This window comes from Ostrea edulis, chromosome 3 (genome assembly GCF_947568905.1).
Source record: "Ostrea edulis chromosome 3, xbOstEdul1.1, whole genome shotgun sequence".
NCBI lineage: Eukaryota > Metazoa > Mollusca > Bivalvia > Ostreida > Ostreidae > Ostrea > Ostrea edulis.
In genome coordinates this window covers 34056981-34071932 of record NC_079166.1, presented here as the reverse complement: position 1 = coordinate 34071932, position 14952 = coordinate 34056981, and the positions used below count along the sequence as shown (strand labels likewise).

The window sequence follows — 14952 nt, the reverse complement described above, 5'->3', positions numbered from 1 at the left end:
AAAATAACCCCCCTCCCTCCAATATTGGGTCAAAGTAGAACAATCAATAATTTTCAGCCTTCATTAATACTCATGCATGACATGTGCAATATTATTACGTTATCTGAAGATTTTAATAATACAAAACCGACATTATTACCCCACCCCCTTTTTTTCTTGCATATACCAATAAATTTCATTTGCAACCAAATTCCCTTTAACATGTATTAGAAATTGATAGGTTCTACACATGTATGAAATATGATGTCTATTGAAGTGTTTCTTGGCAAACTATACCTGTTTCAGTGCAAATAGGTGAAATTAGGTAAAATTTCAGCATTTCCTTCATTTTGAAACTTTGATATTTTATTGCACTGTGTATTAAATTTTGATTGCTTATGTGTTATTAATTCCTATTTGTCTCTGCAATATCATGAAATAGGTATCATTAAATTGCAAGACATGGGTTTTGCAATAAACCAGAAAGAAAGTACATTGTCTGATTTTTTTCAATAGATCTAAATATAGAAATGGGGAAAAACCAAGTGTCTCTCGTTTCCATGGTTACCGATCGAGTGGAATGAAAATAATTATTTTTACGTTCAAGTTATGTTATCTAAAAGATATATACCAAGTTTCATGAAATTCCGACACATGTCCATCAATGCATGGTTCTATCGTAGACAGCCTCTTAAAGCAACACATGCTACGAAAATTGCAATGTTTGCAGATTACATGCTATCGACATTGAATATTCATGCATGAATGTGTAATAAATGTACCAGTTAAACTTAAGTAACGAATATTTCTACAAAACCCTACACGGTAACTACATGGGTCTGTTGAGAGCATCTCTTGTTTCTATTTAGCATTATGATGTGTCAATATAGCTGACTACCCAGACCCATGTGAGGTAAAACAGGAAGACATGCATATTTCAGGATACGTATGAAATTGGACAGAGCATTAAGAACAATAAATCAAATCAAGTGCTTTAAAGTTTTCAGTATAAAAATTTCTGTCACACTGTTAAACAGTTTCAATTAATATCAGGTGCACGGTTAGCTTCTTCGAATTCTGTTCTCGTTGATTTCCCAACTTTTATTTATTAGAGAATAACTATATTATTCAACTACATTTATTGTAATAGAATGTTTGACTTCCGGAGAACTGGTACGCAGGAGAATCCGTATACAGGAGAACTTGTACCCACAAATTTGGGTACGAGTTCTCCTGGAGAAAAAAAGTCATTTTATCAAATAGAAATGTGGGTACGCGTTCTTATAAAGAAAAAAAACACTTTGTCATTTCTGTCATAAAAATCTGAGTACAAGTTATCCTGGAGAAAAACTGTGTCATTTTGTCATATCAATCCGGGTACGAATTTTCCTCCATGTGCCGGAGAATAGAGGTACGCCAGAAAAATACAATGTCACAGGTTTAAAATTGGTGTTTAATTGCAATAATTATACTAATTATCGTCTCAAGCCAAAACAGCAATTCAAATGGAAAAAAGCATCAAACAAGACTGATCTTTGTATTTACTGTTTTAGCTCACCTAAGCTAAAAGCTCAAGTGAGCTTTTCTGATTACCCGTAGTCTGGCGTCCGTCCGTCTGTCCGTCTGTAAACTTTTAATATTTTTGACTTCTTCTCAAGAACCACTAGCCCAATTTCAACCAAACTTGGCACAAAGCATCCTTAGGTAAAGGAAAGTCTAAATTGTTAAAATAAAGGACCAGGTCACCTTCCAAGGGGAGATAATCAAGAAAAGGTAAAAATAGGGTAGGGTCATTAAAAACTCTTCTTCTCAAGAACCACTGGGCCAGAAAAGATGAAATTTGTAAATAAGCTTTATTAGGTAGTGCAGATTCTAAATTGTTAAAATCATGGCCTCCAGAGGTTGGATGGGGTCACAATAAAGGATCAAATCTTTACATACAAATATATAGGAAACATCTTTAAAAATCTTCTTCTCAAGACCCACTGAGCCAGAAAAGCTGAGATTTATATGAAAGCTTTCTGATATAGTACAGATTCAATTTAGTTAAAATCTTGGCCCCTGGTGGTCTGATGGGGCCAAAATAGGGGATCCAAGTTTTACATACAAAGATATAGGGAAAATCTTTAAAAATCATCTTCTCAAGAACCACTGAGCCAAAATAGTTAAGATTTACATGAAAGCTTTCTGACAAAGGGTGGATTCAAGTTTATTAAAATCATGGCCCCCGGGGGTCGGATGGGGCCATAATTGGGGATCAAAATTTTACATACAAATATATAGGGACAATCTTTAAATATCAGCCAGAAAAGCTGATATTTATATGAAAGCTTCCTGATATAATGCACACTCAAATTTGTTAAAACCATGGCCCCCGAAGGTAGTATGGGGCCACAAGGGGGATCAAAGTTTTACATACAAATATATAAAGAAAATCTTTAAAAATCTTCTTCTCAAGAACCATTGGGCCAAAGAAGTTCACATTTACATGAAAGCTTTCTGACATAGTATAAATTCGAGTTTGTGAAAACCATGGCCTCCAGGGGTAGAATGGGGCCATAATAGGGACTACATTTTTACATGCAAATATAAATGGAAAATCTTCTGATATGGACCAAGGTGACTCAGGTGAGCGATGTGACCCACGGGCCTCTTGTTTAAAGTAAGTTATGTAAAATGTTATTCTCTTTAGAGAAGTCGAAAGTCTTAACCTTCATCAACTTCTCTTCACACCATACATATTTTGATTCTGGAAAATATGTAAATGCTGGAATCGGTGACGGTTTATGCTTCGACCGACCTTTCGACTCAGATGTGCCTGGATTTACGCAATAGACAAGCTGTTTTGAAACATTTAACAATAATACACAGAACTATCACAAGGAAATCAGCAATTACTTGCTTTTAATCCATTTTCAACATGTTCCCTGTCCCGGGTTTACGTTAACTGGTCTTGGGAGAAGCGAGATCACAATAGGGAACCAGTTAACATTGGCTGACGTAATCAGATATGTGATTTAAACCCGGGACAGGGAACATGTTGATAGGCAGATATTGATGGGTACGACTTCTCTTAGACGTACCCGGGTACGACTTCTCCAGGAGAACTCGTATCCAAATGTCTGGGTAACAGTACTCCTGGCTACGGGTTCCACTGGGTACGAGTTTTCCTGATACCGAATATTGAGAGGTCAGTTCAATGTTTCTGTGAACAACAGTATTCACAATTATGTTATTCTAACTATGTATGTGAAGGAATTTTTTTTTCAGTTTTAATCACCCAATTAAGATTTTGAATATGCCATTTTCTCGTGTTAAATTCAACCATCCTCCAATTTTTACATGAATCCATGGTGAATATCATATCATCTTTCATTTGGAAGGTTAAAAACCTTTATTGATTGTGATCGTTATATTGCTTTATTAAAATTGCTATTGAATGTCAATGGTGTTGATTATTGATTTTATTTTTGTACATATTTTTTTTTCTTTTTCATTGAAGTTAGTTCCAACATTAAAAATAGCATGGATGAAACGGACGCGGGTTGAATTAAAATGAATTAAAAACCCTTCAACTGGTACTATTGATGGGGTAAACAAGGGTACTGATTAAAACCCGGTCTCGGTCCCGGTCTTCGGTCTCGGTCCCGTGACTAAAACCCGGTCTTCGGTCCCGGTCCCAGATACTTTTATTCAATAAAAACAGAATATATCAGGATATTTGAGCCCCATTTCTCAATAACTTAGGTATGGCATCTCATGCCTGCATTCTGATAGTAAATTGATCATATTACTTTCTTCTTTTGTAAAATAATATGTGAAAACTCCGGGACCGGTGGGACCGAGAAAATAAAACAGTGCTAAAAGCCGGTCCCGGTCTCGACATTTTTCCTCAATAGCCGCTTTAATCTACCTTTTCATAAAAAAAATAAGGACGTGATACTCAATGGCATCCCTTTGTATACATATATTTATTGTGTGTATAGGTTTTTTATTCCAATATTGTTTATACATGTATTTATGTCAGAATCTAACTCAACTACATGTACATGTACGTGACATTTTGTCCCAAATGATCGCGTTACACTACCTTTTCATTAGAAGATAAGGATGTAGAAGGAAAATAATATATATGTACTTATCCTGGTGTATTTGTTTGTAATTTACAGTTAGTTTATTTGTTCATTTATTTTATTTCTTCAATTCCTGTCAAAATCAGTTTTCAAAGATTCATGTTTGGTATTCCGAACCCGATCTTTTTATATGGGTATAGTTGTATATAACCAATAAATAATAACTATAAAATATTTTTTCCTTTCTTATTTCATACTTAGTTTGCTTTTTTTTCAGTTGTGGTTCTTTTAGATACAATGCTTTTAAAAAGGTCCACCTAATATATTTATAGTATCTATAAAAGTGTGTCATACATAGAGTACATGCTCACCAAAAATTCTCAGATTCTGTATACTTATACAGAAGATACCCTCTGACTTTAGATGATCTTCAAATAATCTATGGTATGTTTTACTGTAATATTATGTGGTAACTATATTTATTGTGAATAGTTATATACGTATATGTGCAAACATATATGTATTAATTATGCTGCACAAAAACTGTTGGTTTCCTGTTTTCAAAATATCTTATATTTCAAAGTGCATAAATTTGACATAAACTGATAAATTTACAAACAATGAAATCTACATTTATAAATATGCAAGACATACATGTAAATTTATTTAAGAAATAAATTTCAGTTTTGAAAATACAAAAAGGTCTACTATTAACACTTCCTGAAAAGTATGCCTGCGTGAAGCATTTTATACCCTGGTGTATTTTTACTAACCATTCAAGAGTTATGGCTAAAGCTAAAGATTTTCAAAAGTAGGTCAAATTTGAAAAGTGAAGAATTGCATGTAAAGAAAGGTCTTGTCGCAAGGAGTACACATGTGAAATATGAAAACCCTATCAACACGCATTCAAAAGTTATGCCGAAGGTTCAAGTTTTTGCTGACAAACAGACGGATGGACCAAAAACTATATAAATGCGCCCCAAATATCCGATTACGGGGGTATAACATTTGCTTTTCAAAAGCATCATTCTTGTATTCAAAATCTTTCTGGAAAGGGGCGGGGGAGGGGTTGTTGACTAGAGTGCACATTAATTTTGTTTCGCTATCAACAACAATTATTCATCATGTTTCAATAATCATAATAAAATTTAAGAACAATATTTGTTTTTGTTTTTTTTTAATTTCACTAATGAACATATTTTTTTAAAGTACTGCATACATCGTGCATTCTGGACTCATATCTTGCACGTATTATTCTAATATTTACATAGAGGTTTTTCTTCCCTGATTAAAACAACTAATATAACATCATAATTTAACAAATTAATGCGATTCTCACGATACACTCGTAAATGAGAGAGAGAGAGAGAGAGAGAGAGAGAGAGAGAGAGAGAGAGAGAGAGAGAGAGAGAGAATACATGTACATATACAGAGACCCGGTTCGGAATACACCAACATTGAATTTGAAAATTTTATCAATCGTGTGGTCAGGTGTTTGACCTAAATGAAATATAAAAAAGACTTTGTAAATACTACATCCAACAGTAAATTACAAACAAATACACCAGGATAAGTACATATATATCATTTCTCTTCCACACCCTTATCTTTTTATGAAAATGTATTGTAACGCGTTCATTTGGGAGAGAAAAATCACGTAGTTGAGTTCGATTTTGACATTAAAAAGGAAAATTGGAATAAAACACAAACATACAATAAATCAGAAACATACATGTGCATACAAAGGAATTTCATTGAATATAAAACTCATCTTTTTCTCATAAAAAGGTAGATTAAAGCGGCTATTTAAAAAAATTAAAAAAACATCAAGACCGGGACCGGCTTTTAGCACTGTTTTTACTTCTCGGTCCCACCGGTCCGGAGTTTTCACATATTATTTTACGAAAGACGACAATAATATTATCAATCAACTATCAGAATGCAGGCATGATATGTCATATCTAAATTAACGAGAAATTGGGGCTAAAATATTCTGATGTATTCTGTTTTTATCGAATAAAAAAATCTGGGACCGGGACCGAAGACCGGGTTTTAGTCACGGGACCGAGACCGAAGACCGGGACCGAGACCGGGCTTTAGTCAGTACCGTAAACAAGTGCATGGAAGCTTTGTAGAATGCCCATTTAGTTTCAAATGTTTATTAGTGGCAGATCTAAGATTTGTCGAAAGGGGACAAACTAGGCTGGGGAAGCCATGGTTTTGAAACTTTTTAGATTATTTGATGGGTTATTTTAGCAGTTATTTCTCCATAACAAATTCAATAAACAAAAACGAATAAATGTCTTTCATTTGTTTTCCTTTATGTACGGGGAAGGGGGGGGGGGCAAAATGAGAGAGTGGACACTAAATATGCAACTCTTTACATCATTGCACAGTTTATACCAATGCTATTACTTGTATAAACACATTTTTCAGATAATGTATTGAACAAAAATATTCATGGTACCATCTTGTACTCGTTGATATTATTGTTACTCGTGATTTAGAGAATAGCTAAACACAGACAATTGCTGCAATCTATTATGGGGCCAGTATTACTATAAATGTACATAGCTGTAATTATTCAAAAGGGAAGAATTGGGGTGGGAAAACTAATTTTGATATTTTACCCCATAACAAGTCTTCAGTATGTAAGTGGATGGGCTTATATATCGGAAATTCCCGAAACGGCGACATTTCGTTTACTTCTATCATAACAATATATTAACAATCAATTTACTGACCAAGGTATGTAATTATTGAATAAATATATGGAAAACAAATCCCAACAGCCTATGTGACAAGGGCATTTGCAATCGTCTACCACACAAGCATTAGAAAAATGACTGAGGATTGTCAGTCTAACGTCAACATTTCTTTGTTATTCTTACATTTTCGTGAGTGGAATGAAATAATTTGAAAGCATGTTAATAAAAATGAATTATAAAAAATCAACCCCATTCCTTTACACGGTATGACATGATGACACTTTAAAAGTAAACTCAGAACAATTTGACCGAGAATACCTCGAAAGCGTTTGTAGTCGCCGCCATCGTTTATTTTCTTTGACCGAGTCTCCGTTATTGCTATGACGGGCGGAGTTTATGCTAAGACTGTGGATCGGTGTATTATGGGTCAAGGGAAATTCATTTCGTAAAACAAAAATCACGAAATGTCATGCTCATAAATATTCATGAAACCCCAATATTAATTTTTAGCTCACACGAGTCATACTATTATCGCTTTCAATACCGTCTAATCAATTTCTTATTCCTTTTCAGAGCTTCGGGCTGAAAGAGGTATGATATTGTGATATTGAACTATTGACATTTTACCACTAAGCGAAGAGTATTATGTCATATGTTAGTGATTGTAGTTTTTGGTAAACTGTTTACTGAATATGTAAATAAATAGAACCCAGACTGGCAGAAAATTGAAAGAAGATTTGACAATTGAATTAATTTCCGTTTGATTACTTTATTTGAGCATGTTAATATTTTTGTTCTGCAACGACATGGAAAAGAAAGGGAACATTCAATAAGTCGCATTGTTCTTTGTTGGATTCTTTCTAAAAGAGTTACAAATACAAACCTGTCCTCAGTAACGTGAAGGACATGCGCAACGTTTCTGGCATTTTTTGTAACGTATTATTTTTCATCCCCTGGATACGAAGAATGTTTGTACGATTCCCGAAATAGGTTTGAATTTTACATGTAACTTGTATTAATATATATATATATATATATATATATATATATATATATATATAGTGGGATAAATCTCCGATATAATCTTCTAGGGTGCTCGACGTAGATAGATACTTTTCTTTATGGGAAATGTTTTGTAATATTTATATTATATCTTAATGGACTACCAGAGTATAATCTAAGACTCTCTAAACATTTTAACACTGAAAATTGCTGAAAGCAAACATCGGCAAACATACATAAACGTGCTCAATATGTACTTAACAAATCAATTTCAACCATGACAACTTCACTGTCAGATCCATTCATATTTTATGCAATTCAAAGCTTCTGCACTTACAAACGTATCACGACACTCTTATTACACTCGATTCGGAAGTCAGGACATGAATTGGATAAAGTCATTAGTAGTATTCTTTAAACTTTAAAACTAAATTTCATTTTGAAAGATCACATAGATTGTATCTGACTTTCTTGAACAGCAAATTCCATTCCGAAAAAGAAATAGAATTGCAAATGATAAGTGAACTACTAAAGCTACATGTAGACCCTTAAACAATTGCAATGTCATGTTTACACAATGCGCAACATAGGAATAATTAATATCAATATATTTGTGGGGATCTAAATATCAAAACTCCAGAAGGACTACATTACTGAAACTGAATCTCCTGCACGTGTTCAGAATTTCCATTCTGGACAACATACTCGTAAATGAATTTTATTCAACGCCTATACAATCTGATTAAAACCAGATCCTGAGATCCGCTCACTTAGATCGCTACACTAGGATCTGACGTAACCCCATATAGGGTTACGTCCGCATGACCTTTCGCTTGGAATATTCATGAGAACTATCAGCCAGTCAGATTGCGCCATACAGACAATGATGGCTATTTAGGCGGTTCCTGGCAATTCGTAAACAAATTGCTGAAATCTCTCTCCCACGAAGTTTATTCCACACTGTAGAGTTGTATATTCTCGCATAACGAATTTTAAACTTTCGCAATAATGCCTAATCTATTCCGTTCATTCAAACAACAAAACGTACGATATGAAATATACCCAAATTAAATTAATTGTGAATTCAGATTTATGTATGAATAGGGACGGGTACGAATTGAATAGTTTTCAAGATGGTTTACTTAAATAACGCGAGGAATATAACGCCAGTCGACGTAAACGGTGCATTGTGACGTCGCATCTAGCTGCGATATGTTTTCTTTCAAACCAAACAATCGCAGCCATTTTCCTTGAATTGTGAACTCCATCGGGATTTTTTAGCGTTTGAATGAAAGAAAACCCACAGAGAATACAGACGTTGTATAAATCGCATGTTTTGACAGGTGTGCAGTCGTCTGTCAAACGCGCAGCCATTTTTTTTTTTTTTTTTTTTAAATTTTTAATTTTTTTTTTTTTTGCATCTCTAACGTAAATAATGACGCAAAGGTTCATGGGAGAAAAAATATCGTTGGTATAAATCGACAGGGTCAATTTGATTGGCTTAACGATAGGTCATGCGGACGTGACCATATATGGGCTTACGTCAGATCCTAGTGTAGCGATCCAAGTGAGAGGATCTCAGGATCTGGTTTTAATCAGATTGACGCCTATAAAAGTTAACCTTGTCTATAATGTGGTGAATATCGCCAACCAAACACAAGGAATTAATTGAAATACAAAATAATCTTCAGTATTTCTTTTTGCAGTAAAATTGTACTATCAATTTCTCGAAGTGACAACTTGGCCGACTCGCATCTATGTTTATTACAGGTGCACTGTTTACAACTGGGTTAATTTGAAACGATAGGAACCGTTTAAAGTTGTTTATTATTGGTGTTTATGATATCTAATTCAAATATTGTACTATTAGATTTTCCCAGCATTATTCACTCTTTTCTTTTACGATATGATATTATATGTGCTGTTCCATGACTCTTCCGTTAATTGTACTTATCTGGAAGATGAAGCAGGAGATTACAAACATAGATAGAAATGAACACATTCAAAAGATTTTAGAAATAAAAATATCAGAAAAGAATTATTATTTGTGAAAGCTGTAGCCCCTTAACTATCCAGTCGTAACACCTGTTATTCAATTTGCATGCAAACGCTGTTGCGGTTACATGTATGAGATAACCGCCGCTTTGGCCTAGAGGTTAGAGCGTTCGCCACACGTGCGGAAGTCCGGGGTTCGAATCTCGGCCACGACAGACCTAAGTTGTTAAAACAGGTAGTGCCAGTTCCATCGCCAAACGCTCGGCATCAAGTGTGAATGTCACAGGTCCTCGGAGATGACCTTAAACACGGATGCCCGGTGTCGCAGTAGATTTGGCACGCTAAACAAACTCTCACTGCCGTAAGCGCCGAGTAAAGGCCTAAATTTGAAGCCCTTCACCGGTCTTGATGACGTCTCCATATGAATGAAAAAATCTCGAAAGAGACGTTAAGCAGGATACAATCAATCAATCGGGTATGAGACTACATCTTTCAAAAATTTTAATTCACCGCCTAAGTAACCATGTCTATGTATATATAATTATTCAAGCAATAATTAACAGTGATTGGTAATAATCACGGACAGGGTGTCACATTTTTTGAACATGACGTTTTAGTTAATTAGTATGAATATGAAAAATTAGTTTTATTGTCTTGGATGATGTACTCTCTCTCTCTCTCTCTCTCTCTCTCTCTCTCTCTCATATGTAGTATCCGTTATTCTCCATCTCTAACACTTTAACTCTTCATAAAAATAATATAAATTTGTACTCCCCATCTTGTTTTTTTTTCCGGCTTCGTTCGCAAAGTGACACATTCAGAAATTTTAATAATTTGTAAAGTGAAAACAAAAACATTAATTAAGACACGGGGATGGTTGAATATCACTCTATCTCATCTGTTTCTATTGGTCACCCATGTTCTTCATACGTTATATGTTTTTGGTTAGATTTAAAAAAAAATGTCTAAAAACCATGAAAGTCCTAACCATTAAGCAAAAGCCTGTTCAAAAGAGTAGTTTTGATAGTTTTTTATCGCTTAAGAGCATTCAAAAGACATGACAGGTACTCCTGAAATGAGGATGAAGAAATTTAGAATGTATAGAAAACATCTTTCAATTCTTGAAAACTGTTCATTGTGGACACTCTTATGACTGTTGAATACAGGTAAACCTCTCTTGAGGGTACGAATTATCAAATCCAGCCAGTACAAAATTGTATCAACCAAGATAAGCATAGATGATTTAGATAAAAAGATAGAGGGGCTATAATACAGTAAACAGAAACCACACAGTTTAATGATGATTATTTTATTTCCATATCAAACTAACTGCTATTATTTACAATACCATATGGGTGTTGCGTCTTCATATAGGTCGCCATTAATGCATACTTTCAAAACAGAATGAGTTAAAACACAATTTAATGTTTGTTCAGTCAATCCCATACCCGCCAATCCTGACGTATCTAATCTCATTTGCCCTACACTTCCTTTCATCATCATCAACACAGATACCATCAGCTAAAAATCGCAGAGAAAATCCAATCAAAAATCCCACAATCATTCAATCAACTCGCGAGAAAGTGCGAACTCTTTCAGAAAGAAAGGCATTTGAGCAGGGGTTCTCACCTTCCAGTCCGGGGCCGTTTTAGAACTCAGATTCCATTTCCTAAGAAACATCAAAGCACAGGAACACCTGATGCCCTTGTCAACGCGGCTAAATCATGGGACGGAAATAACATGTCAAGTGGTGAGTCAGTAATCAATAGCCATCAGTTGGATTTAGATAATTTTCTATCATTCCAGTCTGTCTTCGAAATTAATGTTTTCCAACTTACAACAATCCTTAGTTATTTTGATTCATTGTCAACTCATGTACCTCACACTTTAAAACAAAAACTCTGGCAAGAAAAAAATATTGTCATATCTATGCTTGCAAAATCTGCACGGGAGCTGCAAAACTACTCTGAATCGCAAGGGGATTAAGATGTTTTAAAAATGGTCGCATATGTCCTGTGAAACAAACGTCCAATGTGTATCTCAACATAAATAGGTGGACATTAACTTTCAAAAGTTTCAATGAAAAAATTCCCTACCTAAGCACAATATTTACTGAAATGTATCAGGGACGTGCGCCTTGTAGCAAACCGTTCATCCGATTGTATTAAATACGAGGAACAATTTAGACTTACAATGGCCAATGACCCAAGTTTTCCCTGAGATCATATAAATTACAACCTCTGGTCTTTATATGTCACTGATCTTCTCTCGCATAGTCGTACTACGGTCATATTAAAGAAAAAATAAACCCAAAGCCAGACTCGGTCAACAAACATCGTCGGCAAAAGACCATTAGCCACAGGTCATCTATTCAACCAGATTAAAGCTTATTATGTTTTCCCAATTGCAGATTTAAACAAACATGCAGAGAATATATTGAGAAAACCATCCTGCCAATGAATCAGATATAAATCCTTCGTAAACCTCCAGTTAACATCACAAGTTAAATATATACCTAAAATATATAGCCAATGGTTAATACTCATCAACGGTGTTAATGATGGTTTTCACATTCAATATGTTGGTCTACAAAGTTTCAAAGATTCGAAAAATCCCACAAGTATCATCTAAAACCCACATATAGCTCAACAAAAAACCCCGTAATGATTTAGAACAGTTGTACATTCGAGGTCTTTTTGATCAACCACATTACACTAATATGCACATTTCTCCGTTATAGCTAGTACCAAAAAGGATAGGGATTTCCTTCTAATACACCATGTTTCATATCATGAAAACCAGTCAATTAATCATTATACCCAACAGTCAGAATGCTCAGTTCACTATTCATGCATCGATGACGCAGTTGTCATTGTGGCGGTAGTTGGTCAGGGCACCCTGCTTGCTAAATCCGACATCAAGTAGGCCTTTAAATTTTTCTCAATGAATTCCGTAGATTTTGAACACTTGGGTTTTAGATTTCAAAACAGGTATTTCTTTGATGAAATACTCCCATTTGGAGCTTCCATTATCTGTCCCATCTTGGAAAGATTTACAACTGCGCTCCATTCATTACTGGATAGCTCAAAATTAATCGCGGAATCCAAACATCCTTCACTATTTAGACGATTTCCCATTTGCCGGGCCCCCAAATTCTTAGCCGTGTGTTAATACCTTATCAGCATTTAGATCTACTGAGATAGTGGGGTCTTAATTACCGAGAAGACAACAGCTCCATTCACTGTCAACATTTGTTTAACATCGAGTTGGACACTCAACAAATAGTAACAATACTCCCAAGGGAGAAACTGACTAAAATCAAGGAAACAATACAGTCATTTTGCTCTAAGGTCAATGCAGTCTCTCATCTGAGTTCTCAGGTGCGCATACAGGATTATATCCTCCTGCCGGACATTCTGCCGCACACCTATCGATGTAACTTCGAGTATTCTAAAGCAACACCACAAAGTAACAGTAAGTAAGGCTATCATGGTTGATGTACATATATGGCTATCTTCTCTCCAAGACTATGATTAGTAACGGTCATTTCAAACTGGGTATCGGATACAAATCTTCAACGTTTTAATGACAGCGCAGGAGGCCCACTGGGTCTTTGGCAATTACTACTCTGATTCCGTGATCATGAAATCCAATGTATACATCACATATATTAGAACTTATTTTCTCCAAATATTTCAATACCCTTGACACAGTCCTCAGTTTTATACCCCCTCCAGTCCGTCCCAATATTTTTACTGTTTATAACCAAATCTACTACTTTCTCTGACCCATACAAAAACATTATTGGCAACAAAAACATATGGATCATGGGATCATCCATTTTATATTCGACACACGAATATGATAGTCAATATGGAGGTAGAAAACCTCGGTAATCCAACAACAGTTCAATGCCACTCCATACGTGGAATGAAGTGCCTTTATCTCAGTCCCTGCACTCTTCACCTCTTTAAGTCACACCCACCTCCAGATATCCTGGTGATTTACCTAGGATCAAATGATCTGGTCTCAGAAGAGTTAAACAGCAAAATTCCGAGACAGGACATTCAATGCACTTTTCTCAGGTATCATTCCCTTATGCCCCAAACCAAACTTGTCTGGTTGAGTATTTTTCCAAGACTATTGGCTAGGAATAAGAAAATTGATCAAAAGCCAAAAATGGTCAACTGCAGAACAGCTGTTGCAATTGTTAAGGTAGGAGGTCCATCATTAGCCATCCCAAAAGTTTAGTACATAATCATGGTTTGTTTAGGTATGATGGAACCCATTTGCTAATTTTGCCAACGCTACTTACGTATATAATCTGACCCAAATGCTAATCAAGTTAATGTGAGCATAAGTGTTAACTCGCTTTCATCGTTGCGGTATGCATGTTTTTGTGAAATATGTGCTGAGGTCATGGTGAGCCCATTATATCGATAGCTGATGGCGGATAAGGGGAAATAAAAGAATATTAAAATCTCATCTGGTTCGTTGTTTCTCCCATCTGTTTTGTACAACGGAGGGCTAAGTTGGTCGCTAAGGTAGGAATTTGGTAATGTACAATGTCAAATACGGATTGGAGACTCGCTAACCTCTGCACCGTTTGGTTTTTCTGTCCATCTCTTTAAACGGAAGGGAGACTGTCTGGAGTGCCTCGGGCGGTACATGAAAGTACTGGTACTACATTTTTGTGTGAAATTCTGATCTGATGCTAGTGTGGTTAATGTCACAATGTAAATCATGAATACATTAATAAATTTTCTGCGTCATATACATCTTTTATATATATATATATATATATATATATATATATATATATATATATATATATATACATACATATATAATATATAAGAGAGAGCGGGACGCCAATATTTGTTAAATTAATGCTGAACATTTTATTCCCACATCAAATTGATCGCTATTGATTTGTGATACCATATGGGTGTTTCCTCGTCATACAAACCGTCATTAATGCATACTACCAACATTGAATAAGGTAAAGGTCAAATCATTATAACTTTATTCAATCCCATAATGTGTTATTTAATCTCATTTGCCCTACACTTTCTTTTCCCACATCATCAACGCAAAGGTCAGCACCCCAAAACCACCCACAAACCCTCTTATTTTACTACGTTACATGTCCGTTTGTAAATCCTGAATCTGCAGTAATCTGCGCTTGGTCTTTT

The 14952-nt window shown here is 35.2% G+C and overlaps 1 long non-coding RNA gene across 1 annotated transcript in view; it reads left to right on the top strand.

Moving 5' to 3' along the window:
* LOC130053379 (uncharacterized) overlaps positions 1 to 14952 on the top strand; it is a 50029-nt gene that overhangs the window by 21464 nt on the left and 13613 nt on the right. The window contains exon 3 of the long non-coding RNA XR_008801950.1: positions 7334 to 7351. This is a non-coding gene — a long non-coding RNA (uncharacterized LOC130053379). The remainder of the gene's footprint in view (positions 1 to 7333; positions 7352 to 14952) is intronic.